This window comes from Bactrocera tryoni, chromosome 3 (genome assembly GCF_016617805.1).
Source record: "Bactrocera tryoni isolate S06 chromosome 3, CSIRO_BtryS06_freeze2, whole genome shotgun sequence".
NCBI classification, from domain to species: Eukaryota; Metazoa; Arthropoda; class Insecta; order Diptera; family Tephritidae; genus Bactrocera; species Bactrocera tryoni.
Window position 1 is genome coordinate 63,460,184 of NC_052501.1, and position 15,678 is coordinate 63,475,861.

At 35.6% G+C, this 15,678-nt stretch overlaps 1 pseudogene; it reads right to left on the minus strand.

Moving 5' to 3' along the window:
• Positions 1-13,372: 13,372 nt before the first annotated feature.
• On the minus strand, positions 13,373-14,901 carry LOC120769967 (annotated as a pseudogene).
• Positions 14,902-15,678: the final 777 nt, after the last annotated feature.

Genomic DNA, 15,678 nt, shown 5'->3' on the forward strand with positions numbered 1-15,678 from the left:
TAAAAGAATCACCGTTAAGAAATTCCAACGAATTAGATCTAACGGAATCTAACGGGAAATTTTCTTTGTTTCTTTGTTGAAAATTTCAAAGTTTCCATTGGCAATATAAAACCGGTATTTACTAAATATAGTATAATAATATTTTTCTATATTTTTTAAATATTATATATATAATCATATATAACTATGGATTATATTACATAGTATATTATTTATATATTTATATATGTATATATAAATATATCATATAAATATATAAAACAAACTTTTGATTATATATTCAGAATGCATAGTATGGCAACACTGCTATTTGTCATAAATGTAAACACACAAATCGCTTGAAACTTCGAATGTGCAAAATTGTTTTAATTATTTAATTGTTTCACTTATTTTCTTAAAAAGTATACAATTAATATAAATTTTTGATATATACGAATGTCTACAGGGTAATTATATATGTATATATTAATTAAAAAATGTGTGAAAAGTAGGTTAAACATAGTGAAATAACGAGCATTGTTTTAACAAATTTTTGAACTTTAAAGTGAAATATCTCGAAAACTATGCGTCTGATTGTACCTTTCAGCGTCTAAAATATCAGCTAGTAAAACAATTCCGGTATATAATAAAAACTGCCTTAGTTCTGTAGCCTTAAACCTCTCAATTTCTTGTAGGGTGCGTGGATGTCGAGAAAATTCTTTGAGAACCGGATTACTTAAAAAGAGTATTTTAGAATTTAATTAATTAATTTGGGCTGGTTTTAAAGAATACAATCTATTTTTGTGCCTAATCCAGCCAAGAAGTAAGCTTTTAATGACACCTAAACACACCACATGCATATAGTCATATGGAAATGACTTCACAATGTCGATTGGTAACTTTTCAATAGCTATTTGGTCCAATATTTTATGATGATTTTCATTACTTCGTGAGCGAAAATCTGCATCTGTTCCATTAGGATAGATTTCACTACGGAAAATTATCCGATGTCCAACATATTCGCCTTTTTGAGTGCATTTTATGCAACAAAAAAAACCAGTGTGTCCTTTAACACCCAATACATAGGATCTTGTTGGGGCATCACAAATAAAAGACCGGCAATAAATTGAAAAATGTTTACCATTGAAGTTTAAACCGTGTTCTAATAAGTACAACAACTCATCCACAAATCGTTGCAAGAAGATGTTCGGGCAGAGTGCCTTACTATTTCCGCAATATGCTCCCACAACTATGGCAACTGGTTCCCCATTTACATTTATTAAAATAGGCCAAGCTTTCAAATTAGAACTTTTTGCGAGTGGAAGGCCATCAATATTAATGTTGAAGTGAATTTCGGTGCAATCAAATGATTTGCTCAATAAAAAATCTGTCAGGGAGTCTTCTATGCCGTAGTGAATATACTCTCCTGTTCCCATTTTCCCTATGGGTGGAATCTTAGGAGTACACTTTAAAGTTCGTGCATCCTTTGGAATATCTCTAATATATTTTTGCAGAATTCCTAACAGACTACTAGTTGCAACGGTGGAAATATTAAATTTGACCGCCCACTCCGCTAGCTCTTTCCTAACTGAAGTGTTTGTCACGTTTAAGTTGGATTCCTCATATACGGAATCTTCACTTTCTATATCACTAAACTCATATTCCACCCTATTGGAAGTAGAAGGACTTTCCTCCATAGCCGCATCTACACCTGGGATCTCCAGGCTTTTATTTTTCCCTACTCCATCACTATCTGTTAGCAAGTCAAATATCTGCCTCACTTCACTTTTTATTTTCTTTGTAGTATGCATTTTCTGTTCGAAATATCACAATTATAAAAAATATTTATAATATTATACTTCCTTTCACTTTTATTCTTCAAAATTGCTGCACATCACGATTACGTTTTTTTAATTACGAATACTTTTTGACAGATGATTGATTGATTATTGAACGGTATGAAACGGCATGCCATATATTTGAGAAAATGATTTTTATCAAATTGTAAAACGATGGAAACAAATTTGAGAAATAGCCTTTGAGAAACGTTTGAGAAAATGTTGTCTTTCAAATTGAATAAATGATGAATTTCAAATTGAAAATTAATATTTTCTCCAACGTTTGAGAATTTCAATTCCAGTGTTTGTTGGGTGTGGTAGGTAGACATGAGTGTACAAGTTAATTTCCCCTACGCGGGAAATAATAAAAAAAATTTATTTTTATTTTGGTCAGAGCACGAGCTCTGGCCGTCTTTATTCGAGTCTAAAAACGGACTGAATAATTATCAAACTTAAATGTAAGCTTAAACTAGCCTCAACTGATCCGGTCACCTGTCTTGCCTGGTGATCGGATTCCTAGAACTCCCTTCTGATCGCTGCCAGAACGTTGGCGCATGTGCTGCGTTAGCAAAAGCTTGGGAGCGGAAGTGAAGTCTGGGTGTTGCAAGCAAACGTCGGCGCGTGTGCTGCGTCAGCGAAAGTTTGGGGGCGGAAGTGAGGTGCCTTTGGCACTGTTAACGTATTTGGCGTTAACTCCTCCCCTCTTAAATGCGATCGTCCTCGATCGTTCAAAAATATGGTAGGTCATTGATTCTAAAATTTTTAGGTGGTAGGCCGATGGCCTCAGCAGAGTTTGTTATATGCCTAATATTTACGGAATTTCAACCTTGGATATTTCCGCTTTCCTTTGGATTCTAGGGATGAATTTTGAAAATATAAGAAGGATTATTATGATGCTGCTTAGTGACAGCATCGAAGTTTTGCTTATAAAAGCATCTGTTTTTAAGAGCGCGATGCTTTTGGTGTTATTAATATGTAGCTCGTGTAGAGCTTCCATTGACAAAATATCAATGCGTTCGCTTTCGGATGGGGTTGGCTGTAATATAGAGGGTATAGCGATCAGTTGAGAGGCTTCCAAACTATAAAATTTTTGATTATTTATCTTAAGAGATATATTATGAAATTTTATTAAGTACGTTCCGGCAACAGTATAGTTTTCGGTAATAGTATTTATTGTTCCGTTAAAATTATTTAATAAAATTATACCCGGTGATATTTCTTCTACAGTGGGTACGTGTTGGTTATTACTAATTTTGCATGAAGAATCTAGGCTTTTAATCAAATTAGGTATACATGTGCTGTTACTTATATTAATTATTTGATTTCTTCTGCATATACTGATTTGATTGGAAAATTTGCATTTTTCTTTAATTCCAAATATTTCTGTTCCATTTGTTATAATTCGATCAAAATTTAAGTTTACAATTCCATTAGCTTTCTTTACCGGTTTAATTATAATGTTTTTGTAAGTTTCCCTGCCTGTTATTGGTATTTTGATGATGTATAATAACATCGTCTCGTTATACATTACATTAACTGTTGCAAATTCTAATGCTTCTTCCGTGTTTGCGAAAGGCATGTTTTCTTCTTCGAGTTTTTCTATTGCCGTACTTATTTCGATTTTATTTAGTAGTATTGAATTTATTACATTTTCTTTTGCCCATTGTAGAGCGTATTTAACATTTACTAACTCCTCCTTAACTAATCTTATTCTATTTCCTATGCTTAGGGCTATATCCGTTTCAAAATGGTCATCTTTTCTTATGGAGTTTACAATTTCGTTTGTAGTATTTATTAGATGGTTAATCTTTTCCTCTAGCGCTTCATTTATTATAACTTGCTTATTGCTATTTTCGGTTAGTTCGTGCAGGTTTAGATTGATAGTTTGAAGGTCCTCATTGTCCGGACTCTCGGCGAGGTACTTCCATGCCGTCCCAATTGCATTGATAGCTCTTTTCTTCCTATTGTTCTGGGGCTTAATTTCTTTAAGTACTTCGGCTGCTTGTCTTAGTTCGTGGTCATGGTCGTGGTCGTTTGTCAACGTAAGTGCGCATGTTTTGTATAAAGCCGTCGTAACTATTGAGATTTACTACGTGTACAATCTTGAATGTTCCGTCCTGTATCTTGGCTTCGCCGTCACTGACAGTAACTACGTAGGATGAGGAATAGTCCATGAATTTTAAGTCGGCGGTGCATGATATCACCCATAGAAGGGTTCTAAAGGGAAAAGAAATGTCGGTGTTTATTGTCGGATATTGTTTTTGTGGGCTATTCTACCAGTTTTTGTCTTTATAGTAGTATTATAATTTTCGGCTACAATTTCTTTTCTGTATCTAGGGGATAGCTTATTCCCTATTCGTCTGTCAACCTTAATGTATACAACGTCTCCTACGCGGTACTCCTTGGGATGTGATCTTTTCCTATTGTGGTAGCTTAAGTCTTCGTTCTGTTTTTTTAACAGTCGTCCTGCAATTTCCTGTCTTTCTTTATTGATTAGGTTTGGATCGCTATTGATCCTTCTACCAAAAAAGGCTTCTATTGGTTTCCTATTTATTGTTGAATGGATGGTAAAATTATATTCTTTAACGGATTTTTCGAGCAGTTCACGGAATGAGTTTGTATTTTTTTCCTTTTGAAGGCAACGCATTATCTCTTGCAGAGTTGAATGGAAGCGCTCGACTTGTCCATTCGAGCAGCTAGTATATGGGGGTGTTCGGAAGATTTCTATGCCGAATTCATTTTCGATCATGAAATTAATTGAGTCAGAATTAAAAGATTTTTCATTGTCTATAATAACTTTTTCGGGTACAAAGGAGTATAGAATGTCTCTCAACGGTTGTTTTATGTCCTCCGTTGCTCTGGATTTAATGGGTTTCGCAATTGCGTATTTCGAAAATTTGTCTAGTGCCGTCAGGACTAGTTCCTTGTTAGTTATAAAGATATCCAAATGTACGATTTGCCCTGGGAATTGTGGTATCGGTGTGGGCTGGAGTAAGGGTTTTGTGGGGTGTCTATCGTATTTGTTTTCTTTACAGGTAATGCATTTGCTAATGACTTCTTTTATTTTTCTTCTCATTGATGGGAAGTAATATCTTTCTATTATTTGACCTTTGTTTTCGATGCTATTCCTATGTGCTCGCATGTGTGTTCGAATTATTACGTTTTGCTGTTCTTCTTCATTGGTTATGTCGTCCACCTGAGTTCTGTGAGAATCTTCTTACTTTGTATTTACTAAAATGGAGTGGATATAATTCCTGTATTAACCCTTGTGTCCGTTCGTCTGTTTTAATACAGTTTACGACGGAGGGATTAAGGTATCTCTTAAGGAGGCTAATTAGGTTGTTTTGGGTGTAACTTGGTTCCGTAATTAAATGCCTATGGTAGGTGGGGAATACAATTTTAAATTGGTAACTCCGGATCTGATCAGTTGTTAAAAAAATTTGGTTCTTAAACGCATTAATTGGGGTTTCCACGCTATAAATTAAATTGTGGCTTGAGCTTTCGTCGCTATGTTGAGTTACTGTTAGAGAATTTACTTGTGAGGGTCTCGACAAGGCGTCTGCGACGACATTAGATTTACCTGGTGTGTAGTGTAACTCATAGTTGTATTCTTCCAATATCGCTTTCCAGCGCTTCATTTTAGAGTTATTATTTTTGTTGCTCAGGGCGTATGTTAAGGGTTGATGATCAGTATATATATGCACTTTGGCTGTACCGTATAGGTAATTCCTGAGCGAGTTCAATGCCCATATGATGGCGAGCATTTCTTTTTCATTAGCTGCATAGTTTTCTTCAGCTTTATTTAAGGTTCTTGATAAGAACGTTATGGGTTTGTCTTTCTGTGCCAAGACTGCGCCTATGGCATGATTTGAGGCGTCTGTCGTTAATGAAAATTCTTCCTCGAAATTGGGATATGCTAGCATTAGGTCTTTGGAGACCAAGCTTTCTTTTATTTTATTAAATGCATCGATGGCATCAATGTCCAACTTAATTTGGATTTTTGCAGATTTATTTTTACTCATCCTGCCTTCCTCCCCTCTTAAGAGTGTTGTTAGCGGTTTGGCGATTTTGGCGAAATCTCGCACGAATCGACGATAATAGCCTGTTAGGCTCAAAAATGAGCGGAGCTTCTTTAATTGTTTTAGGTGGCATTTTCCGTATTGCTTCAACCTTTTCTGGATTTGTTTTTATGCCGTCTGGGAGAGTTGATGAACCTCAAAAATTCTACGGATTTTTGAAAAAATTTCAGATTTATCGAGCTGCACTTCTTCATATTTGCAGCGTTTAGAGTTTTAAAAATTTTATTAATATGGTCGAGGTGTTCGCCCTCTGTTTCGCTGAAGATGATGATGTCATCTATATATACATAGCATATTTTGCTGATATGTTCGCTCAATATGTCACCTAGTGTCCTTTGAAAAATGGACGGCGCGTTTTTTAGCCCAAAAAGGCAGTCGGGTAAATTCGTATTTACTCGTTTTTAATTGAGAATGCCGTTTTCTCAATATCACATTCTCTTAGTGGGATCTGATGGAATCCGCTTTTAAGGTCGAGCACGGAGAAGTACTTCTTTTCTCCTAATTGTGCTAGCACTTCGTTGATTTCCGGTATCGGATATCTGTCCGCTATTGTCAGCGCGTTGAGTTTACGGTAGTCTATGACTACCCTGTATTGTTTTTTCCCTGCCGAATCTGCTTTTTTCGGCACGATCCAAACCGGGGAATTGTACGGGGATCTAGACGGTCTTATGATACCGTCATCTAACAATTTCTTTATTTGGGAGTCGACCTCTGTTTTCAGGGCGACGGGGTAGGGGTAAAATCTTGTATAGACTGGTGCGTCGGTTTTTGTTCGGATTTCACCAACAACTCTGGTAGTGTATGTTAGCTTTTCTTCTGGTTCCGAAAATAATCCTGGAAATGTTTTTACTAATTTACTCGTACCTTCCCTTTGGGTAAGGCTCATATGCTTATCCTCTATGTTAATCGTGTTAACTGTGGGGCAAGAAAGTTGTCTTAATGCAACTTTTTTCCCGTTTTCGAATTTTATGAAACTCTCTTTCGTATAAATGATTGCTCCCATTTGTCGAAGTGAGTCATTCCCTATAATTCCGTCGAATGTCTTTAATGTGGGTAGCAAATAAAATTTGAAATTTGTATCCATGTTAAAAAAATTTATGTAAGTATGTTCTTCGATTTGTACGTTTCCTGCGATGGATTTGGCAAAAAATGGGGTATCGTTCTTTATTCGTTTTAATACTAGTCGAGGGTGTACGTAATTCCTGCTTGACCCCGTGTCAATCAGAAATTTAAGAATTTCACCGCTCTTCGCTTTAGTCTGTAAGTAGGGAAGCGAAGAGCTCGTTAAGCTAAAAAATGCACGTCAGGCATTTCTCCTGGTAGTTCAATTTCTGAGTCGCAGTTAGCATCGATGTGTTCGTAGTCAAGTATCGGTGCTGAGTTAATGAAATGAGTCAGATGGGCCTTTTTATTCTGCGGTCCAAGTGTTTGGGGTGGCCTTTTGCCAGTATAGTCATTCTGTCGTGGCCTGTTCATGTAATTAACTCTTCTGGAGTGAAGTGATTGGTCAACGTCCATTGGTTCTGGCCTAGGTTGAGGCTTCGGTCCGAACGGGCGTGGTGGAGCAGCTTGTTGCTGAGAAGTGTTACTAATATTTTGGTTGTGTCTATACGTCTGTTGGGCTGAGTTAAATGGCTTGTCTAAGGGATTATATGCTCTCGGCTGGGGGGCATAACCATGAGCTTGTGGCATGTAGGCCAGCTCTGGGTAGAATGCTGAAGGTTGGGCGTTCCTTCTTGGTGGCACTGCTGGTGGATAGGTATTAAAAGTTCTTGGAGCGTTCTGCGTATAATGTGCATAATGTGAACGGAAACTCTGATTTTCCAGCTTGAGGCACAAGTGAAGTGCCTGTGGTAAGTCTGCGGGTTCCCTCATACTGAGAAGGCGGGGTAGGTCGCCTCTAAGACCTCTAATAAACGCATCTAGCGCTTTCTCACGGTAGGTCTGCGTCAGTAGGTGTAGTGATTCGTCACCACGTCCATGCATCCTATCTTATTAAGTATTAGTGACAAGTGTGAGTATACTCTTTGGTAAAAGTCCTGTACCTTACTGTTACCCTGTACCATAGAGATCATTTGATACTCTAACGTTCCTAGGTCCCTCTTATCGGCGTAATGTAGAGTCAAACACTTTGAAATGGCTCTCCATTCTAGAGGAGTATTGTACGATTCAAGGGCAATATCCGCGTTCCCTATTATTTTGTTGCGAATAACGCTTAATATTCCATAATATTTAGGTGTTCCCCTAATGGGTTCGTAAATTTGGAGAATCCTGTCCACGGATTTCTTCCACGAGTTAAACTCTCCCGGTTGACCCGAGAACTCTCGAAGGCAACGGACTACGTCCGGAATTTTATCAAGATCAGTCAGGTTATTTCTATATACCGGGTCGATTCCTTGATCGGAGAAATCGGCAAAATTAGAATTCGGATTTAGTGCGTTTTGCACAAGGCGCTTGCCGTGCGTTTGAAAAATATTTTGGACCACACCCATAACTGCTGCAGTCAATTGGTCGTGATTGGCTCCTTCAAATTATTTGGGTTCGACATTTTATTTTTATATGTGATAATTCTTTTTTATTTTTTTTATTTGTTTTTATTTTTACCCTTTCCAGGAAAGGGCGCTTTTCTTCTGGAGGGTCCCCGTAGGAATCGCAGAATTGCTGTATTATAAAAATATTGTTAGATTTCTGTTATTGGCTGTACAAGCCGTTGTTACAATTTTGTTTTTTTTATTTAATCTTCTTAATACTAGTATCTCTTTCTTTCTAATACAAAAATATTTCCTTATTTATAATATTGTATATGTGGTATAAATAAAAATGTATAGCTACGTAAAAATCCTGTGAAGCATGACGAGGTGACGCTGGAGATTGCTCCCTTTCCTCCTGCTGGCTACTTGGGATCTTCCTAGTCGCATCGCCCTCGTCGTCCTCTTCCAAGCGTGGGTTGAGGAGTCTTCTTGTGGATATTCTGCTTTGATTTTTTCCCTTGCCTGCAATGTGCGTTGATTTTTGCTTCCACGAAATTTTGTTGCAATAAATTTAATTTACACTTTGGCGTATTTCGTTGCACGCACGTCAATGTATATTTTCATCAATATTTAATTCACGCACACCGCTTACTGCCTTTTCAGCCGTGATTAATTGGTCGCTTTTTATTTTTATTTATTTTTTTATTGTATTTTATTAATTTGTGTTTTGTATTGTTTTTGTAGTTTGTTAATAAAAATGTTTTTTTTTTTTTATTATTATTTTTTATTAAAGATGAAATAATTTGTATCCCTGAACTTGCGTGTATTTTGCACTTAGCGAGTTGCAAGTCACCACACTCTTCAATTTGTAATTCTAAGTTTTTTTTTTTTCCTAACTCTTTGCAGATTTAGTTTCTTAAGCGGTCTTTCGCTATTTTTTAGTTTTCACACATCGTTAGGTTTGTATTATTGCTTTGTTCGTTCTTTCACTTGTGCACGCCTTTCTTCAGTTGTTTGGTATTTGTTACACGTGTGGTTTTTAGTTTTGCTTTAAATTTTATTAATAATGTCTCAGCGTTTTTATCTTAATTAACAGATAACACTCGCGAATAGAGTTGGCCAGCAATTATTGCTTCCCGGGGCCTTTATTCCTCTATTATTTATAGCTTTTTGCTCGGGCGCCAGTTAATTTCCCCTACGCGGGAAATAATAAAAAAAATGTATTTTTTTATGTTGGCCAGAGCACGAGCTCTGGCCGTCTTTATTAAAGTCTAAAACGGGACTGCAATGATTACAATTATGAAACTTAAAATGTAAGCTTAAACTAGCCTTAACTGATCCGGTCACCTGTCTTGCCTGGTGATCGGATTCCTAGAACTCCCTTCTGATCGCTGCCAGAACGTTGGCGCGTGTGCTGCGTTAGCAAAAGCTTGGGAGCGGAAGTGAAGTCTGGGTGTTGCAAGCAAACGTTGGCGCGTGTGCTGCGTTAGCAAAAGCTTGGGAGCAGAAGTGAGGTGCCTTTGGCACTGTTAACGTATTTGGCGTTAACTTACATATTTACATACAAATGTGGCATGTTGACAACTTTGCAAACAATATGCGTATGCAGAAATTGATGTGTTGAACGCAAAGAGAGCGACAAATCTGTCAAATATTAAAATACACACGGTCTTATGGACAGAGTTATGTAACCGTGCAGCTGTCAAAATAACTGTGTCCTCAAGAACATGTGCACTTTAATATTTTACAGATGTCACTTGAAGTTTGTTGCTCCCTTTGTGTTCAACACATCAATCTTATTCAATCTCAAATAATTTTATTACGAATTAAGGACCAGTTTATTCTTTTCAGATGAAATTTGCTAATTTTATTGATTTTTTCTATTATTTATTGGAAACTTAACAATTTCAAAATTTTAATAAAATGTTTAAAAAAAATTAAATAATGCCGAATTACAAAATTGAACTTTTAAAATGGAAAATACAAAAACTTTTCCAATCAAAAAGCAGAATCCCCTCTTTATCTTTCATTTTGGCGCAATTTCCCCGTAAAACATACAGACATATACATATAAATATGTTAGCTTTTGAAAAAGTCATATGTGGCATACAGGAACTTTTCCGCCAACCAAAAATCACCTGCATGTAAATACACTTGTATGTATATTGCCCTGCATTGGTTCTCTTTTATTTACATTAACATGTTATTTCTCATAGACTCTAAAAACCCCTCAATCGCTGTTAAATGTGGTGAAACACGCTTATAATTTGTCTGTGGTGAGAACTTTTTTCACCGAAGTGATGAACAACGACAAATTAAACAACTGAGTTGAAGGTTTAATCGATAATCCGCATTCCGTTTTATTTTGTGCTTTCTTAAATACTAATATTTTGCTTTCTTGTAATAACTTAAAAATAAATGCTTGCGTAAAAATTCTTAGGAAATGTGTCTTGTGCATTTTGCAAAGTAATACAGTTAATAAAGTTATTATACATTTTGTTAACTGTTGCATTTTCGTTAGCGGAAATGCACTTGAATGAACAATAAATACAAATTATTAAAATTCTTCGGAGTTGTTGACTGTTGCATTTTCGTTAGTGGAATTAGTGGTACATTTTATTAACTTTTGCATTTTCGTTAGCGAAAATGCACTTGGACAAACAATTCTTTGGAAAACTCAATTAATAAATATTCGTATTCTTTGAAAATAGTATTCTTTATAACAGTGAGACTCCTCCATTTCTGCCGAGTACCCCTTCGAAAAGTTACGATATTTGAAACGTGAACATTCTCTATTATAAACGTTCTCTGGCTTCTATCGTAATCTGGCATGATGACATACGTGAACGAGTATCCGTTCGTTTGAAATGTAATTCGAATGAAAAATGATAATCGTAATAGACAAATTTATGAAAATGTGAAACATTTTTTTAAATGCTCCCTCTCTTGCCATATCCTAAATTTTTTTTTAAGATTCCAATGCTTCGTTCAACGATATACATAAGTATGTATCTACAAAGAAAATTTTGTTGATGTGGTTTCAAAATTTGTTGTTTTTTTTTTAATACCGACGGTATTGCTACGATCTCTTAGCTATCTTTGCACTATTTTTTCATCCCCATCACTTTCACTAGTGCTCAAATAAAAAAACAAAGTCGGATCCATTTTGATATTTAATTAGCTTTTGATAGTTTATTGAAAATTTACAACAGTTTTGACAGTTAATTTATTACTGTTGTTATAATGTCTGAATATACGCCATTCCTCGATACCTTACACGTGATATAAGATACCATTACACCGATACCATTACAGAAAGCTTGCCAAATTTAACTGTTGGCACTAGGTTTGATAGTCTTTCTTTTTTTTACAAATCGTAGTTTTTATTTGATACAATAATGTTAGCCTAACTGTACAGATATGCTGTAAATAACTTCGGTACTCTGAGAGTTTAGTATTGACTCTGGTTTTCTTTATTTAAATTTCTTTCTTAGGTACAATTTTATTCAAACTTTATTTATTCACTTCCAAAATGTGAGTAACAATAGTTTCTTACGAGAGGTAGTGTGTAGGGCCGCGAAATTAATCCACAAAACTAACTTAATGAGATTATGTCCTTTACACTAGTCCCTGCTCGGGCGAGTTATTTCATATAGTTATGGTAATTTAGATTTTTTTTAATAAAGGATATTTATAAATAATTACATATGTATCTTTAACTCTAATTACATTTATTGTAGAGTATTCCATTACATTTAAATCTTTAATATCTAACTTTTCGTTTTTTATTATTTGTTTTATATCGTTTAAACTTAAAGATTTAGACAAGTGATTTCCTGTCTACAGAATTTATAGTTTCAAATAGAGTTTCTAATTAATTCCTTTAAAGTTTCTGATGTCATCAGGTTTGTTGAGATTGATTGAGGATCAACCTTTGACATTAATTGTTCAAAGTGCGAGTTAATGACTCTTTGTTGGTTATTATTTTCTATTATTTCATTTAAATGTGTTTTTATTTCAATAAGATCGTCATGATCTGGAGTCCCTGTTATAAATTTTATTATAGCGTGAAAGCGTGAAAACCAATCAAGCTCTTTGTCAATAATTCACCGTGCAGCTCGTAAATTTTAGCAATATCAATAAATCTTTCATGGTTTCCAGTCCCAGTAAGCATCCAAATATAAGACAACCGATTTTTTAAGTAAATCATATTGCCAAGCATTATAATTAATATATCTATATCAGAACCTCTAATGGCGATATTTGACTCGTCTAGAATACTGCATACATGACAAATAATTTTCTATCGGGTTCCTCGTGTAAAGGACAGGAGAGATCATCAACAAAACTCAACAACAGATTCATTAAATAGAAAAAAAGTTATTTAATTTTGTTTTGGTAGCGGCTTTCATCAGCCACCCTGTACATTGTCACTTAAGCGCCAAATACACGACACGAACATTTCCGCGAACATTCCGCAGTCTTGTTCGCAGCTTTGGCCATACACCATACGAACTTTTGGCCGAACATTAGTTCTCTTTCAGACAGCGATGAATACGGACAACAATTGTGCTGCAGCAATATTGCTCGCTGTGGCAATTAAGCGTAGAAAAAAGAGAGAAGATCGCAAAAAAAAGAATTTGGTGCAAAGAATGGCTTAGAACGTCACAAAATGATTTTAAAAATTACGTTCGTATGAGCAAGGCAACATTTGACCGACTTTTACAAAAAATTTTGCCACTCATAACGAAACGGGATACAATAATGAGAGAAGCGATTCCCCCTCATCACCGCCTTGCTTTAACTTTGCGCTTTCTAGCTAGTGGCAATAGCTTTGAAGACTTAAAATTTTTGACAGCAATTGCGCCCCAAACGATTGGGAAAATAGTTACAGAGACTTGTGATGCCATAATAAGTCAATTGAAAGATTTTATTAAGGTAATTATTTATTGATTAAATTATTTGTTTTCGACTAAACAAGAAAAGTTTCATGTGTACATATGTGTGTCTGAAAATTATTGGTTTTTTGAAGTAAAAATAAAAATAAATTATTCGTCCGTTTGAAACGATGCAAAGAAATTGTGTAAGTTTTCTACCGAGCTCAAATTAATGGATGATGTATCTTCAACGATTCGTACGTTTTGTGTAACTTGAGGTGACATTCTACTACTGTTTATGGACGAGCCGCTACTTAAAGGAGTCGGAACTCTGATTGTATAATTCTGCATGTTTTGGGGCACCGCGTAGTTAAGTTTCGTAGACGTGCGCATTGGGTATTGCGGAATGACATTTGGTGTTAATATTTGACTTGGGTTAAAAACATTTTGGATTTGAATCGCGTGTCCAAATTCCAATGCTCCCAAGCAACCTTGAAATAAAACATCTGATAGGATTTTTCGCGCAACCGTTTTTTGGGAGGCCTCCATTTCACTATATTGCGAAGCCCACGATTGAGCCAAGGAGTCACCTTCTGTGGGTTCGCGGCTGTTGGCAAGTCTCTCGCATGCAATTTTAATAAGTTTATCTTCTTCAGAAACTTTTCTTTTGCTTGGTCGAACAGTGAATTCCTAAAAAGAAAGATTTATAAGTTTTTCATAACTTTTCAGCTTCCACAAACAGAAAAAGATTGGAAGGTAGAAGCGAAAAATGTTGATGCACGCTGGAACTTCCCAAATTGTATAGACGCAATTGATGGAAAACACGTCAATATAACAAAGCTACCTGGATCTGGATCTTTTTTCTATAAATATAAAATAAAATTGTCCATCATTTTAATGGCAGTGGTTAATGCTAATTACGAATTTTTGATGGTGGATGTTGGCACAAATGGATGAGCGTCTGATGCCGGCCTTTTTAGCGAAACAAATTTTTTTTCATCTCTAAAAAATAAAACTTTGAAAATTTCTGAACCTCAGCCGCTTCCAAACTGCGAAGAAAAACTACCATTTGTATTCGTAGCTGACGATGCTTATTCCCTGTTAGAAAATATCATGAAGCCTTTTAGCCACAACACACTCAAGGAAGAAGAAATAATTTTTAACTACAGGCTTTCTCGAGCGAGGAGAATTGTTGAAAACTGTTTTGGCATTTTTGCATCAAAATTTAGAATTCTCCTACAAACTATTAATTTATCACCAGAAAAAGTCACGAAAATTGTGTTAACCTGTTGCTACTTGCATAACTTTTTACGGAGGCAAAATGAGGAGACGTATTTTGAAGGTGGATTCGATGTTGAAGAAACAGATGCCGGAGCGATAGAATACGCCGATTGGCATAATGACCATGGACTTACAGCTCTTCAAGCTTCAAGTGTAAAGAATGCATCCAATTTAGCAAAAACTACTCGAGAAAAATATTGTAATTATTTTAATACAGTGGGAGCAGTTCCGTGGCAGAACAATATATTAAATATAAGAAAGTGAATCATTTACGGAATAAAAACAAAATGAATGTTTGTGTTCACAAAAAAAAAAGAAACAGTAAAATTTGGACTTTTTTTCTTACCTCAAATGTGTTTGTATTTTCATCCTGCATTGTGGTAACGCCTGCCAAAGGTTCTTCTTGATCTTTCAAAAAGCATAATCATAGCACCAAAGAGTAGGAACATATTCTTCCTCAGCACCAGCATCAGACTTCAAACTATCTCTCTTTGTTTTTTATTCACGCCGGTATTGTGCCCACAAACTACTTATTTTTTTATAACTGTATCCTTTGTGGCATCAGGATCTACTTCTTTTAATTTTTCGATTAAAGTCGCGTAATCATTATTCTTTTTAATTCTATTACAATAATCTTTGCTTTTTACTTGCCACAATGATGGCAAAGATTTATACATTTCAATAAATTCACTCAGAAATTTTGTATTGTCCATTTTACTTTTCCGCGCACGTCTTTTCCGTTCAGAAATTACTACGATTATGAGCTATTCCGCCATACACGCACGAACAGTTCGCGCAAATGTTCGCCAAAAATTAAAATATTTTGATTTTTGGCGATCATTTGCGCGAACTGGCAAACACCACCATACACGACAGAAAAGTTCGCAGAAACATGACATAACGGGAATGTTCGCGGAAATGTTCGTGTCGTGTATTTGGCGCTTAATGTTAGATACATAGGTTATCTGCAGTCTAATCTTGCACCAAAGTGTCTGTAATTTCAGAGTTACTCGCAGATGTTGATGGTTGCTCGTTTGATGAACATTCTGATCTAACACGTGTTTTATCCGTATCAACAAATCGAAAAAAGTTATTAAATGCTACGTGTGTGCTACGTCCTTTCGTTATATCGATTCCAGCTGGTATTATCTGA